Below are 16,306 nucleotides of genomic sequence, written 5' to 3' on the forward strand. Positions count from 1 at the left end.
TACTGCAAGTCAATGGATACTCGCATTGTAACAAATTTGAATAAAATACGAGATTGTGATTATGATTTGATCAATTCCTCTATGTATCAAAAATTGAATGGCTCGTTGAACTATCTTGTGAACACCAGACCTAATATTTGCTATGTTGTGAACACATGGATCAAATTCATGGTTGAGCCCCGAAATGTGCATTGGGTTGCAGCAAAAGTTATATTGAGATATCTACATGGCACCATTTACTATTGTCTGAGATATGTTTCTAGTGGAAAATGGGAACTACATGGTTTTACTGATGTTGATTGGGCTAGATGCTCCGGTGACAGAAAGAGCACTTATGGGTTATGTTTTAGCTAGGGCTTTGTTATTATTTCATTATCTAGTAAGAAGCAAACTTTTGTTTCTCTTAGTATGATTAAGGTTGAGTACATTGTTTCCTATTCAACCTATTGTGAAGATGTGTGGCTTCAAAAGTTGTTTGTTGGCTTGTTTGATCAGGTGTTAGAATCAACCATTGTATATTGTGATAATCAAAGTTGTATAAAGCTTTGTGAGAACCTAATTTTTCATAACAAGTTGAAGCACTATATATGGGATGTTTGCAAAGAAGAGTTGTGAGGCTCAATTACATTTCTATTAATGAGAGTTGATGTTTTGAATAAGGCCCTATCCTGGATGATGTTTTCTTGCTTCTATGAGAAGCTTGGAGTGGCAGATAATTCTTCTTGCAGAGAGAAAGCTTTGGTTGTATAACAACATGAATATTCCTTGGGATGTAGCTGAGACGCCATAGATTATGGTCTAGAAGATTGTCACTCCCTTATGTCATTTGGTTGAGAGGCTAGTGAGTTCAACCGGGGAGATTGGTTATGAGGAATGAAGTGATCCCTTAGGTCATGATGACTGAGAGACCAAAGAGTTTGTTCGAGGACACTAATTTTGTGATCTCCCCTTAGGTAGTTACGAGGAGACCAATGGATTGGACGGGGAGATTGATCTTGAGTCCCCTTCCTTAGGTTGGGTTGATGTCTAGAATTGTGTTGGAAAACATTTGGTTGAACCACCACTAAAAGAGGGATGGAATGAGTGGAGTTTTCATTCAATTGTTATGGTTATTAAGAGTTTTGGAGGGAGGTGAAAGAAAATGACATATAACCATTCGATTATTTATTAAATGTAATGTAAATTGTATTTAGAGATGCTTTTATTTTAAGGGTTAGTTCACTTAGTTCTCAAAGTCTACTTAGAGACATATAAATAATAAAGAAACTAGGAAGAAGAAACAAAAATTGATCCTTGCTATATATGTGTTTTAATTATGGAACAAAGAGAGGAACTTAATATAAATGAAGGAGGGGTAAGGGGAGATACTATTTGGAAAATAGAAGACCCAAAACACCTACAAGAGAACCCATGTGATTTTATCTTCTCACAAAAATACTAAGTGCTAAGATCTACTTGCAAAATACATGGAAAACTACCTTCGACGAAAATCAATATGTACAAAATACAAGAGATATCTAGGGGAAAATATAAAGATGTTACCAAATATGATATATCAAGTGAACTCCTGATCTAACTATGGATCTAACATGAGTCGAGATGGATCAAATTTCTTCAGGTGCATACTTATTTTAGAGTGCAAAACACAATGTGTAATTTTTATTTGTTTAAAATGTGTGTGTGTGTGTGTGTGTGTGTGTGTGTGTGTGTGTGTGTGTGTGTGTGTGTGTGTGTGTGTGTGTGTGTGTGTGTGTGTGTGTGTGTGTGTGTGTGTGTGTGTGTGTGTGTGTGTGTGTGAAGTTGATATTGACATAAATTAGTTAACATAGATCTTCAAATAGTTTATTTAAATCCCATGTTGAAATATTTTTTAAAGTATAAGATTTAAACATCTTAATCACAAATTTTGCCTACTTATAATTTCTTTACATGAAATTATATTACGTCATATGCATAACTAACTAAACATGCATAGCATATTCATATTTGATTTTTATTATAACCGACATTTATTTTCTCTTTAGAGAATAGTTTATTTTTATTATTTTATGAATTCCATGTGTCAACTCATGTTGAACATGAACATACTTACACATTGCGGTCATACTGGGTTGCAAATGAACCTCTCGGCTCAACTAGAAGTTTGCATGCAATCAAGGTCTATAACTGATTTGATTTCTATGCATGTGCCTAAGCTACAAAAAAAACCAAACTATGTGGTAATATGAGCCTTCTCTCTGAGGTGGGGTCTGAGTTACCCCTATGGAAAGGTCTAAGTGTTTAAGGTTGAGACCTAAAGCAAATTTTTGAGGTAGTGGCCTAATATTGGCCTTGTTACAGACCTTTCCTAGTTGATCATGATCAAATATTAAGTTTGAATTGATTCTGTAAGAAATGGTTTGGTAACAAAGAAAGGATCGATACTAGAAAATCAAAATATGTGTCAAAGAAGAAAGGTCAAGAAGGAGAAATATGAAAATGCCATGTGCTAAGCTAAGCAAAATATTTGACCTAATGTCAAAGCTTGTGAAGAGTGTGACCAAGATTGAAGTTGAATAGTGGAGGTATGTATTGTCATCTTTTTAATCATTCTTTTTAAAGGATAGCTCTGTCAATATCAATAAAGGTCTACCTTGAAAGGAATGAATCTCTTTAACCTGAAATTTTCTAGACTCTTCAAGATCAGATATGATGAAGTCCCCTCATCTTTATATTGTGTTAGTCTCAAGGAAATATTATTAATATGTGATATAAAAGTTTCCTTGATATGACAAAAGGAAAAGACAATAATAGATATATGAGAATTTGAAAATTGGTGTCTCCTTGAAATCCATAGATGAGAGGCATGTATAACCCTTAATCTCGAGCCCTGTTTGAAGGACGAATTGTAGTCTTGCATCACAATATCATTGAAATCAATATATCATATGCCACAATCTGGAGATTGTATTATATGCATCATCTGAAGGACAATTGTAATGAAGAATTCAAGTATGACCTGGGTTAAGCCTAAAATGTTGAATATGGAAAGTTTGTTGATCAAAGTCACAAAGTATTTTCTATTGGACCTTCTAAGATTACAAATTACCTTTCAAGATTGAAAGGTTTAATTACAAAACTTGTTTTCTATTGTGACATGAAAAAAAAAAATTGTCTTGAAAACACTTAAGCCATGTATTATTGAAGGAACCCTAATTCAATGAAAAATAGGTTGAGTCCCTCTTCAAAATCAAAGTCATTTGCTAATATTGGATGAACTTGTTCATGGGAATTAAATATCAGATGTACAATATGTTGCAACTCTAAAGGTTGATGTATTCTTTTGAGGTACGGTTCATTATGATTCTTTGAAGAATAAAAAATGAAATTTATCACAAGATATCAGTACAAATGCATTAATTGACATATGGAATATGAAACATCTTGAAATGATTCAATGTGAACTCCTCAAAGTGTTGACCAATATGTATATTTTAAGATATGACAACATCTCTTACTCAATGAAGTATGGGCTAACAGACTTATAGGAGATACTACATTGTGATCTAAACTTGGAATTACAAGATTTGTTGTCATGAACCTTATAAAGCCCTAAAAATATGCATTTTACATGTTGGTGATAAGGCATGCTTTGAGTCCTAAAGTGATAAATTATTAAATGGGTATATGGATGTTGCTACTAAAATGAGTTTCAGAAATCAATTATGGAATTACCAAGAATTATCAACAAGGACAATATGAGTCTAAGAAGGGGAAGATAGATTGCTTCCACTAATAGAGGAAACCCTAGGTCTTGAGGGAATTATGATGTGGACAAGGATGTTTTGCAAGTTGGATGCAATAAATTTGAGATCAAGAGGGAGTTGACATGTTCTCAAAAGAATAGAGTTTTTTTCTTGATTATTACTATTACTATTATTAGTCTCTTTTCATTGCATATCTTGCTTGGTTGTATTTGTTCTTCCATGGCCTCCTAGTGAGGATTGGAAGTTTGTAATGAAGGCTGCCAAGGTTGTGGCAATCAATGTAGCAAAATGGAAGAACGTGGTGACAAAAGCCTCGTGATTCGATGAGATTTAGATTTACAGGGAACAAACAAGAATATCCTAATTGAAGCATGTTTTGGTCCATGATGAAAATAAGTCAGTTGTGACTTCCAAGATGTAGATGGCTAGATGTCTTGAAGAATAATGTTGATCCAAAGTTGTTGAAGGTAAGCCATTGATTTTTTTGTTGTATGTAGATGATTTATTTTTTACGGAGGCTGAAGCTCTCATTGTCTACTGTGAGAGGGAGTTGATTTTTGAATTTGAGATGAAGGATCTTGGTCTTATGCATTACTATTTGGGATCAGAAATTTGGAAAAATCCTGATGAAATTTTTGTTGGACAAGGAAAGTACATTATTAAGATCCTTCATAAATTTGGCATAATGATTTGCAAGTCCATGGATACTCGCATGGTAACAAATTTGAAGAAGATGGGAGATTATGATTATGATTTGATTGATCCCTCTATGTATCACAAATTGATTTCCTTGTTGAACTATCTTGTGAACACCAGACCTAATATTTGCTATGTTGTGAACACATGGAGCTAATTCTTGGTTGAGCCCCAACATGTGCATTGGGTTGCAACGAAACATATATTGAGATATCTACATGGCACCATTTACTATGGTCTGAGATATGTTTCTAATGGAAAATGGGAACTGCATGGTTTTACTGACGTTGATTGGGCTAGATGCTTTGATGATAGAAAGAGCACTATGGGTTATGTTTTAGCTAGGGATTTGTTATGATTTCATGGTCTAGTAAGAAGCAAACTTGTGTTTCTCTTAGTACGATTAAGTTTGAGTACATTGTTTCCTATTCAACCTATTGTGAAGTTGTGTGCCTTCAAAAGTTGTGTGTTGGCTTGTTTGATTAGGTGTTGGAATCGACCATTGTATATTGTGATAATCAAAGTTGTGTAAATCTTTGTGAGAACTTGATTTTTCATAAAAAGTTGAAACACTATATATGGGATGTTTTTCAAAGAAGAATTGTGAGGCTCAAATATATTTCTATTAATGAGAGTTGATGTTTTGAATAAGGCACTATCCCGGATGATGTTTTCTTGCTTCTATGAGAAGCTTGGAGTGGCTGAGAATTCTTCTTGCAAAGAGAAATAATTGATTGTATAACATCATGAATCTTCCTTGGGATGTAGTTGAGAGGCCATAGATTATGGTTTGGAATATTGGCACTCCCTTAGTTCAGTTCACTGAGAGGCCAGTGATTCTAGTCGAGGAGCTTGGTTCTGAGGAATGAAGTGATCCCTTAGGTCATGACAACTTAGAGACCAAAGAGTTTGGTTAGGGACACTAATTTTGTGATATCTCCATTAGGAGACTAGTGGATTTGTGAGAAAAATGATCTTGAGTCCCCTTCCTTGAGTCGGGTTTATGTTTGGAATTGTGTTGGCAAACATTTGGTTGAATCGCCACTAAAAGAGAGGATGGAGAGAGTGGAGTCATAATTCAATTGTTTATGGCTATTAAGATTTTGGGAGGGAGGTGAAGGAAAATGACATATAGCCATTAGATTATTTCTGAAGTATAATGTAAATTTTATTTAGATATGCTTTTATTTTAAGGGGTAGTTCACTTAGTTATCAAAGTCTACTTAGAGCCATGTAAATAATAAAGAAACTAGGAAGCAAAAACAAAATTTGATCCTTACTATATATGTGTTTTAATTATGGAACAAAGAGAGGAAATTAACATAAATGAAGGAGGGGTAAGGGGAGATACTATTTGGACAATAGAAGACCCAAAACACTTACAAGATAACCCATGTCAGTTTATCTTCTTACAAAACTCCTAAGTGTTAAGATCTACTTGTAAAATACATGGAAAAACCCCTTCGATGAAAATCAATATGTACAAAATACAAGAGATGTCTAGGAATATAAAGATGTTAACAAATATGATATATCAAGTGAACTCTAGATCTAACATGAGTCGAGAGGGATCAAATTTATTCAGGTGTAAACTTCTTTTAGAGTGCAAAATGCAAAGTGTATTTTTTCTTTGTTTAAATTTTATATATGTGTGTGCGTGTGAAGTTGATATTGACATAAATTAGTTAACATAGATCTTCAAATAGTTTATTTAAATCCCGTGTTTAAATATTTTTGAAAAGCATAAAATTTAAACATATTACTCACAAATTTTTTCTACTTCTAATTTCTTTACATGAAATTATATTACGTCATATGGACAACTAACTAAACATGCATAGCATATTCGTATTTGCTTTTTATTATAGTCAACATTTCTTTTCTCTTTGGATAATAGTTTATTTTTATTATTTTATGAGGGCCATGTGTCAACTCCATTTTGAGCACAGACATACTTACACATCGCGGTCATACTGGGTTGTAGAATAAGCCTCTCGGCTAAACTAGAACTCTGCACGCATTCAAGGTCTACAATTGATTTGAGTTCTATGCATGTTTCCAAGCTACAAAAGAGACCAAATTATGTGGTAATATGAGTCTTCTTTCTGAGGTGAGGTCCAAGTTACCAATGTGGAAAGGCCTCAGTGCTTAAGGACGAGATATGAAGCAAATTTTGAGGTAGTGGCCTAATATTGGCCTTGTTACAGACCTTTACTAGTTGACCATGATCAAATATTAAGTTTGAATTGATTCTCTAAGAAATGTTTTGGTAACAAAGAAAATATTGATACTAGCAAATCAATATACATGTCAAAGAAGAAAGGTCGAGAAGGAGCAATCTGAAAATGCCATGTGATAAGCTAAGAAAAATCTTTGACCTAATGTCAAAGCTTGAGAAGGAGTGTCACCAGGACTGAACTTTAATAGTTGAGGTATGTATTTTCATCTTTGGAACCATTCTTTTTAAAGGAGAGCTCTGTGAAGATCAGTAAAGGTCTAGCTTGAAAGGAATGAATCTCTTTATCCTAAAATTTGCTAGACTCTTCAAGATCATATATGATGAAGTCCCCTCATTTTTATAAATTGTTAGTCCTCAAGGAAATACTATAAATATGTGACATAAAAGTTTTCTTGATATGACAAAAGTAAAAGACAATGATAGATATCTCAGAATTATAAAATTGGTGTCTCCTTGAAATCCATGGATAAGAGGCATGTATAACCCTTAATCTTAGGCCCTAATTGAAGGATGAATTGTAGTCTTGCATAAAAATATCATTGAAATCAATATATCAGTATGCCACAATCTGAATATAGTATTATATGCATCATCTGAAGGAAAATTATAATGACGAATTCAAATATGACCTGGGTTAAGCCTGAAATGTTGAAGATGGAAAGTTGGTTGATCAAAGTCACAAAGTATTTTCTACTGAAGCTTCTAAAGTATTAGGGTAATTTTTACGTCTAAAATGGGCCTCCTAAGAAAAATGTACAACCAAAATAAACTTTCTAAGGACCAATATGATTCAACATGATGATGTCAACCATGGGGGATGATTCACCTTTTTCGGAGTAAAATAGTAAAAAGATTAAAAAATAATAAAATAATAAAACTATTTTTTCAACTCGTATTTTCAACTTATCTCCCTAAGGTTTTACTCAAATTTCGAGCGAGAGTACTCGTTGGATGCAAAATCTAATTCCTCATCCAAGGACTGCCCATGTTGCAAATTTTTGATGGACCCTGCTACACTAAAAAATTAGAAATACATGAAGTAAATCCATAAGGAGATAATTTGAAAATACGAGTTGAAAAACTAGTTTTTTCTTTTTTCCCTCTAAAATTTGATGATGTAATATAATCTTATTTTATTATTTCCACTATTATTTTATAATTTCCTTAGGAGACCCATTTTAGACCTCAAAATTCCCCTAATGTGAATTTCCTTTCAAGATTGAAAGGTTTAAGTACAAAAATTGTTTATTATTGTGACATGAAAAAAAAATGTCTTGACAACACTTGAGCCATGTATTCTTGAAGGAACCCTAATTAAATGAAAAAAAGGTTGAGTTCCTCTTCAAGATCAAAGTCATTTACTAATATTGGATGAACTTGTTCATGAGAATTAAATATCATATGTACAATATGCCGCAACCATGAAGGTTGATGTCTTCCTTTGAGGTATGCTCCACTATGATTTTTTGAAGAATAACAAATGAATTTTATCAAAGGATATCAGTACAAATGCATTAATTGACATATGGAATATGAAACATCTTGAAATGATTCATTGTGAATTCCTCAAAGTGTTGACCAATATGTATATTTTAAGATATGAAAACATCTCTTACTCAATGAAGTATGAGCTAATAGACATATAAAAGATACTACATTATGATCTAAACATGGAATTACAATATTTGTTGTCATGAACCTTATAAAGCCCTAAAAAGATGCATTATACATGTTGGTAATAAGGCATGATTTGAGTCCTAAAGAGATAAATTATTCAATGGGTATATGGATGTTGCTACTACAATGAGTTTTGGAAACCGATTTTGGAATTACCAAGAATTATCAACAAGGACAATATGAGTCTAAGAAGGGGAGGATAGATTGCTTCCACTAATAGAGGAAACCCTATCTCTTGAAAGAATGATGATGTGGACAAGGATGTTATGAAAGTTGGATGTAAGAAAGTTGAGATCAAGAGGGAGATGACATGTTCTCAAAAGATAAGTTTTTTTTCTTAATTATTACTTTTATTGTTATTAGTCTCTTGTCATTGCATATCTTGCTTGGTTGTATTTGTTCTTCCATGGCCTTCTAGTGAGGATTGCAAGTCTGTAATTAAGGTTGCCAAGGTTGTGGCAATCGATGAAGAAAAATGGAAGAACATAGTGACAAAAGACTCGTGATTGGATGAGATTTGGATTCAGAGGGAGCATAAAAGATTAGCCTGATTGAAGCATGTTTTGATCCATTATGAAAATAAGTCAGTTGTGACTTCCAAGATGTAGATGGCTAGAAGTATTGAAGAATAATGTTGATCCAAAGTTGTTGAAGGTGAGCCCTTGATTTTGTTGTTGTATATAGATGATTCGTTTTTCTCATTGTCCGGTGTGAGAAGGAGTTTATATCTTAATTTGAAAGGAAGGATCTTAGTCTTATGCATTACTATTTGGGATCAAAAATTTGGCAAAAGCTTGATGAATGTTTTGTTGGAAAAGGCAAGTACACTATTAAGATCCTTCAAAAATATGGCATAATGTACTACAAGTCCATGGATACCCTCATGGTAAGAAATTTGAAGAAGATACAAGATTGTCATTATGATTTGATCAATCCCTCTATGTATCGCAAATTGATTTGCTCCTTGAACTATCTTGTGAACGCCAGACCTAATATTTGTTATGTTGTGAACACTGTTAGAAAATTATATATTATGGAGCAATGGAACACATAAAATATTGCAGAAATTTAAACACAGAAAATGCACAAAACAAGAGAGAGACAGATATACGTGGTTCACCCAGTTTGGGCTACGTCCACCCCGAACAGCCAGTTCTTCCTTTCTATTATCCAGCAAAATGAAGAGACACAACCTACATCAAATCCGTTGTAATATCCTCTGTTTTATTTCACAATCTCACCTCTATGTTTCTCGCTCACAGAATACACATCTATATCTCAGCCTCAAATACAATACCCTCATACAAAGAGAGGGGTTTCCTTCTAGGGCAAAAAACCCTAAACGAAACATAAGTTCTACCGTCAGATCATTTGCCTAATGAACGGCCCAGATTGACTAGAAATTACTATACTTTTACAAGGCAATTTTACATTTGTTTTTAGCTTCGGGGGCGCTGCCCCCGAGCCCCCGTCGGGGGACCACTGGCCCCCGGACCCCCCAGTCAGGGGGGATCGGCCCCCTCAGACCCCCGCGGGGGGGGACAAGTCCCCCCCGCCCCCCCCCGCGTGGAGGGGTGTACAAACTTCCTGGAGTATACATCCGACTGAAACAGAGACCTCTGAACAATCATGCTCCACACACAACAATCTCCCACTTGGAGAATGATTGTAGAAACTCCACCGCTGCTTCATTTGCTGGACAATGACTCCTCTTTGGACCTGGCTATTTCTCATCTTCATCGTCATCCTTGAAGACCAATTGAAACTGAGCATGTTCTCAGTTTCTCCCTGGTGACAACTTTTGTTAGCATATCTGCAGGATTCTTGCTAGTGTGTATCTTTTCCAGCTTCAACTCTCCATCTTCCAACACTGATCGTATGAAATGGTACTTGAGTTGTATGTGTTTAGTCCTAGAATGAAATGCTAAGTTCTTTGCAAGATGAATGGCACTTTGACTATCACTATATAACGTGCCCATATCATGCTCCTTACCCAATTCACCCATAAACCTTTGTAACCAAATCATTTCTTTACTAGCCTCTGTAGCAGCAACATACTTTGCTTCTATTGTTGAAAGTGCAACAACACTTTGGATTTTTGAAACCCAACTGACAGTTGTTCCTCCAACAGTAAATACATATCCTGTAGTGCTCCTCCTGTTATCTCTGTCACCTGCCATATCTGCATCAACATATCCTTGTAGGGAGATGTTTGAATCACCAAAGCATAATGCTTTATTTGTGGTACCTTTCAAATATCTGAGAATCCATTTCACTACCATCCAATGTTCCTTTCCTGGATTGTTCATGTACCTGCTTACAACTCCCACTGCATGTGCAATATCAGGCCTTGTGCAGACCATTGCATACATTAAGCTTCCAACTGCTGATGCATATGGAACTTTAGACATATAATCCATGTCTTCTTGGGTCTTTGGGCACATTTCCTTGCTAAGTTTGAAATGGCTAGCAAAAGGTGTACTAACTGGTTTTGCATTGTGCATGTTAAATCTTTTGAACACCTTTTGTATGTACTCATTCTGAGACAATGTTAATTTACGATTTTTCCTGTCTCTAGTTATTCTCATACTAAGGATTTGTTTTGCAGCTCCCAAATCCTTCATGGCAAATGAATTTGCCAATTTTCTTTCGAGCACATTTATTTCCTGCATGTTAGATCCTGCAACAAGCATGTCATCTACATACAATAACAATATAATATAGCTGCCATCATTTTGCTTTTTCAAATAAACACAATGATCAGAGTGACATCTAGTATAACCTTGTTCAGACATAAACTTGTCAAATTTTAGATACCACTGCCTTGGAGCCTGTTTTAAGCCATACAAGCGCTTCTTCAACCTGCACACTAGTTTCTCCTTCCCTTTCACCTCATATCCTTGTGGCTGCTGCATATATATCTCTTCCTCCAAATCCCCATGGAGAAAGGTTGTCTTTACATCTAACTGCTCAAGATGCAAATCTTCAGCTGCTACAAGACTTAAAATAGTTCTTATTGAAGTCATTTTAACAATAGGAGAAAATATTTCATCAAAATCAATACCTTTCTTCTGTGCAAACCCCTTCACCACAAGTCTAGCTTTATACCTCTGTTTTCCTCCATCTTCTTCCTTCAGCCTGTAAACCCATTTATTCTTCAATGTAGTTTTTCCTACATGCAACTTGACTATATCCAAAGTCTGGTTATGCATTAAGGAGTCCATCTCTTCTTCCATGGCTACCTCCCACTTCTTCCTACTTTCAACCTGCATTGCTTCTTCATAACATTCGGGTTCACCAGAATCAGTCAACAATAAATAATATAATGAAGGAGAGTATCGTTCAGGGGGTCTACTTATCTTGGTAGATCTTCTAACACCACTTTCAGGTGTTTGGGGTGCCTGTTGCTGTTGTGGTGGTTGTTGTTGTTGATTATTATTATTTTCAGGCACCTTTACCTTTTCAGTGATTTCATCAAGAACTGCGTATTCCTTGTTTTCTTTGTCTTGTTTCTTTTCCTGCAACTGATTCTTATACAAGACCTTTTCATTGAATATTACATCTCTGCTCCTAATGATTTCGTGATTTTCGTAATCATATAAGCGATAACCAAAATCATTAACACCATATCCAATAAAGGTACATTTCTTTGACTTTGCCTCAAGCTTTGTTCTATTTTCTTTATCAATATGGACAAAGGCCTCACAACCAAAAGGCTTTAAAAAGGAGTAGTTTACCTTTTTACCTGTCCATGCTTCCTCCGAAACACCACCATCCAAGGAACTTGAAGGCCCTCTATTTATTAGATAAACAGTAGTATCTACAGCATTTGCCCAAAACTGTAAAGGCAATCCTGCATGCAATCTCATGCACCTTGCACGCTCCATGATTGTTCTGTTCATCCTTTCTGATACACCATTTTCTTGTGGTGTTCTTGGAACTGTCTTCTCTCTGTGAATTCCATGTTCTGAACAGTATCTATCAAACTCTTTGCTACAATATTCACCTCCATTGTCTGATCTAAGACACTTCAATTTCTTTCCTGTCTCAATCTCAACCAAAGCTTTCCATTTCTTGAAAGTATCAAATACATCAGATTTATTCTTAATACAATAAATCCAAGTTTTTCTAGTTGCATCATCAATAAAAGTGACATAATAACGAGAGCCACCGAGAGATGATACCTGAGCAGGTCCCCATACATCTGTATGCACAAGCTCTAATTTTTCATTCTTCTTTTCTTTCCCAACTCTGAGAAATCTGACTCTCTTCTGTTTTCCATAAATGCAATTCTCACAGAAGTCCAAATCAACATTCTTCAAACCCGGCAACAAATTCCTTGAGTGAAGAATCTTCATCCCCTTTTCACACATGTGTTCGAGCCTATGATGCCATAATGTTGCATCTGCTCCTTTGGAAGTTAAAGCATTAACAGAGTTAGAAATACCATTGCATAAATACAATGTACCAACCTTTTCGCCTTTTGCTATTACCAGGGCTCCTTTGGTGACCTTCCAAGCTTTATCTGTGAAAGTTGTCACACAACCTTCACCGCCTAACTGCCCTGTTGAAATCAGGTTTTTCTTTAGATCTGGAACATGCCTTACCTCCTTTAATAGCCATTGGTTTCCATTCTGCTGTTTTACAAGAACCTTACCCATTCCAACGATTTTACAGGGTTTATCATCACCCAGACGAACTTGTCCAAAATCTCCTTGAACATAGTCATGAAATTATTTCTTATCAGGTGTGGCATGGAATGAAGCCCCTGAATCTACCACCCAAGAATCAGTAATATTTTCGAAAGAAAGAATCAAAGCATCTTGTAACACCTCACCTGTCACATTTGCTTCATGATTGTTTTCTTGTTGTGCATCTCCTTCTTTTCCCTTCCGAGATCTACAGCCTTTCTTTAGGTGTCCTTTCTTTCCACATTTCCAGCACACTATCCCCGATCTGGACTTGGATCTTCCTTTTCCTTGATTTACTGCGATATCCTGAGCTCTTTCCTCTTTCCATTTTTCTTCCTCTAGACTCTGCACTCAAAGCATTTCCCGATGTCTCACCGGAGCTTTTCCGTCGCATTTCCTCGCTAAGGATAGCACCGACAACATCATCAAACTTTAAAGTACTAGATCCAGAAACGGAGTTACTAATGGCCATTACCAAACCATTCCAACTTTCTGGTAATGAGCACAAGAATAACAAATCTCTAACTTCATCATCAAAGTTTACCCCTACAGAACTTAACTGACTTGTAACTGTATTAAAATCATTTAAATGGTTTGCAACAGATCCACCTTCCGACATATTCATATTAAATAACCGTTTCATAAGAAATACCTTGTTTGAGGCCAATGGTTTTTCATATAGTTTCGAAAACGTCTGCATCAAACCCTCTGTCGTGGTTTCCTTCGAAATGTTGAAGGCGACTGACGCAACAAGGCACAACCGTATTGTTCCGAGTTCCTTTCTATCGAGAAGGTTCCATTCTTTGTCTTTCATACCCGTCGGCATCTTTGTTTTTCCGCCCAATGGTAGGTATAGATCTTTCTAATACAGATAATATTCCATCTGCATCTTCCACAGCGAGAAGTTTTGGCCGTTAAATTTCTCGACCCTAAACTTACCATCTTCCGCCATTGCTCCCACTCGAACCAGGAAAGGCTTCTTTCCTGCGAGTTTATCAGCCAAATAGACCTTCGACTCTGATACCAGTTGTTAGAAAATTATATATTATGGAGCAATGGAACACATAAAATATTGCAGAAATATAAACACAGAAAACGCACAAAACAAGAGAGACACAGATATACGTGGTTCACCCTGTTTGGGCTACGTCCACCCCGAACAGCCAGTCCTTCCTTTCTATTATCCAGCAAAATGAAGAGACACAACCTACAGCAAATCCGTTGTAATATCCTCTGTTTTCTCTCACAGTCTCACCTCTCTGTTTCTCGCTCACAGAATACACATCTATATCTCAGCCTCAAATACAATACCCTCATACAAAGAGAGGGGTTGCCTTCTAGGGAAAAAAACCCTAAACTAAACATAAGTTCTACCGTCAGATCATCTGCCTAATGAACGGCCCAGATTGACTAGAAATTACTATACTTTTACAAGGCAATTTTACATTTGTTTTTAGCTTCGGGGGACCGCTGGCCCCCGGACCCCCCAGCCGGGGGGGATCGGCCCCCTCGGACCCCCGTGGGGGGGACAAGTCCCCCTCACACCCCCCCGCGTGGAGGGGTGTACAAACTTCCTAGGGTATACATCCGGCTGAAACAAAGGCCTCTGAACAATCATGCTCCACACACAACAAACACATGGAGTCAATTCTTGGTTCAGCCCCGACATGTGCATTGGGTTGCAATGAAACATATATTGAGATATTTTCATGGCACCTAATCCATATATTTTCGTGGATATACCACTAGACAATTCGTCACAACAAGTCTAATAGTATTATATTAAAAATCTGAGATTCTATATTATTACAATTTTATTTAATTTCTAGATCTGTATATTTTACCGTAATTAGTGCATGCATGTGAATTGAAATTATGCATAAAAGTAGATAACGACAAAATAAGCACATGCACACACACAAGACACAATATATGCTCTCTGGGAAACCCTTTTAGGACAAAACCCATCTAGAAGGTGAGGTCGCTTCGCTCTCTTTCTCTGTATGGAAATATGGCTGCAAGTACAAATAAGTAATGTATGTGGCCCTTGGGCTACTACAGTGCAAAAATACTCTCTGTGTGCTCTACTTCTTATCTCTCCTGGCTATCTTTGCTCATCTATGGAACAAAATGTTCTCAAAAGAATGGAATGCCTCTTCCTCTTAGTGGCCCAATTATAACACAGCCCGATAGCCTACTAGTGGTTAAGTTTGACGACATCAACTCTTAACTAGAGTTACAAAATAGACTCTTCGAGAATATTTTACATCAAAAACATGTGGCTAGCCCCTTTTCCATGAAGAATGGGGGTTGACACGGCATCCTCTCGAACTATAGGTGTGAAAACAAGAAGGTTAACTTCTGAGTGGCATAACTTTTGCATACGGACTTCGATTAACACGCTTCTTATGTCGTTGGAAAGGTGTTTGTGTGCAGAATAACATGAAAAGGTGCTATGCAAAAGTGATAAACTTTTTCCTCCAAAAGCCTTCTTTTGATGCCTCAAAACTCTCCCAGAAGATTTTAGACCCCGTTTCACCAAACTAGGTCCATTCGGTAAAAACAGTCTGTGACCTAATTCCTCCACTTTTTCCACTCCAATTGCATAGAGATGGATGAAATATAATATAATGATCCAATTTGGATCACACCTCCCCATTTTTGGATTCTTTTGGTCCCAAAAATATTTTACTGGATAAGGTGAGGAAAAGTTTCCTCCAACATCTCTTTGGTGTCCATTTAGCTTTGCCTTGAAGTTGTCCCTTCGACCCAATCTGCCAAAGGTCATGTTGCCTCTATCTTGTAGTTCTGGAACTCTTCTCCAAGATTGTATCTTCTTTCAACTATGCCTAAGAATCTGGTGCCAAGTCCTCCACATAAGGTAGGACCTATTCCTCTTCCTGATCTAGCATGGAATGCTCATAGAGTTTCAAATTCTCCACATTCGCAACTGAGTAAATGCACATATATGTTGGTAAACTGAGTCGATTGGCATTATCACCCACCTTTTCCAGTATCTCAAAGGTACCATACCTTAGAGCCTTTATTTTCTTATCAGGCCCCTGCAGCCTCTCCTTATTGAACTTTAGTCATACTCTCTCTCCCACCTTGAATGATTTCTCTGTTATGTGTTGATCATGCCTGGACTTATACTTCTCCTGTGACTTATGTAGTGTTTCTTGTACCTGTAGATGAATCTGTCTGATCTTCTTTATAAAAATTTCAACCATTAAAGCATCTCGTGTAAGATCTTACCT

This window comes from Pinus tabuliformis, chromosome 8 (genome assembly GCF_031772625.1).
Source record: "Pinus tabuliformis cultivar Carrire ecotype Pingquan chromosome 8, CPIR1, whole genome shotgun sequence".
NCBI classification, from domain to species: Eukaryota; Viridiplantae; Streptophyta; class Pinopsida; order Pinales; family Pinaceae; genus Pinus; species Pinus tabuliformis.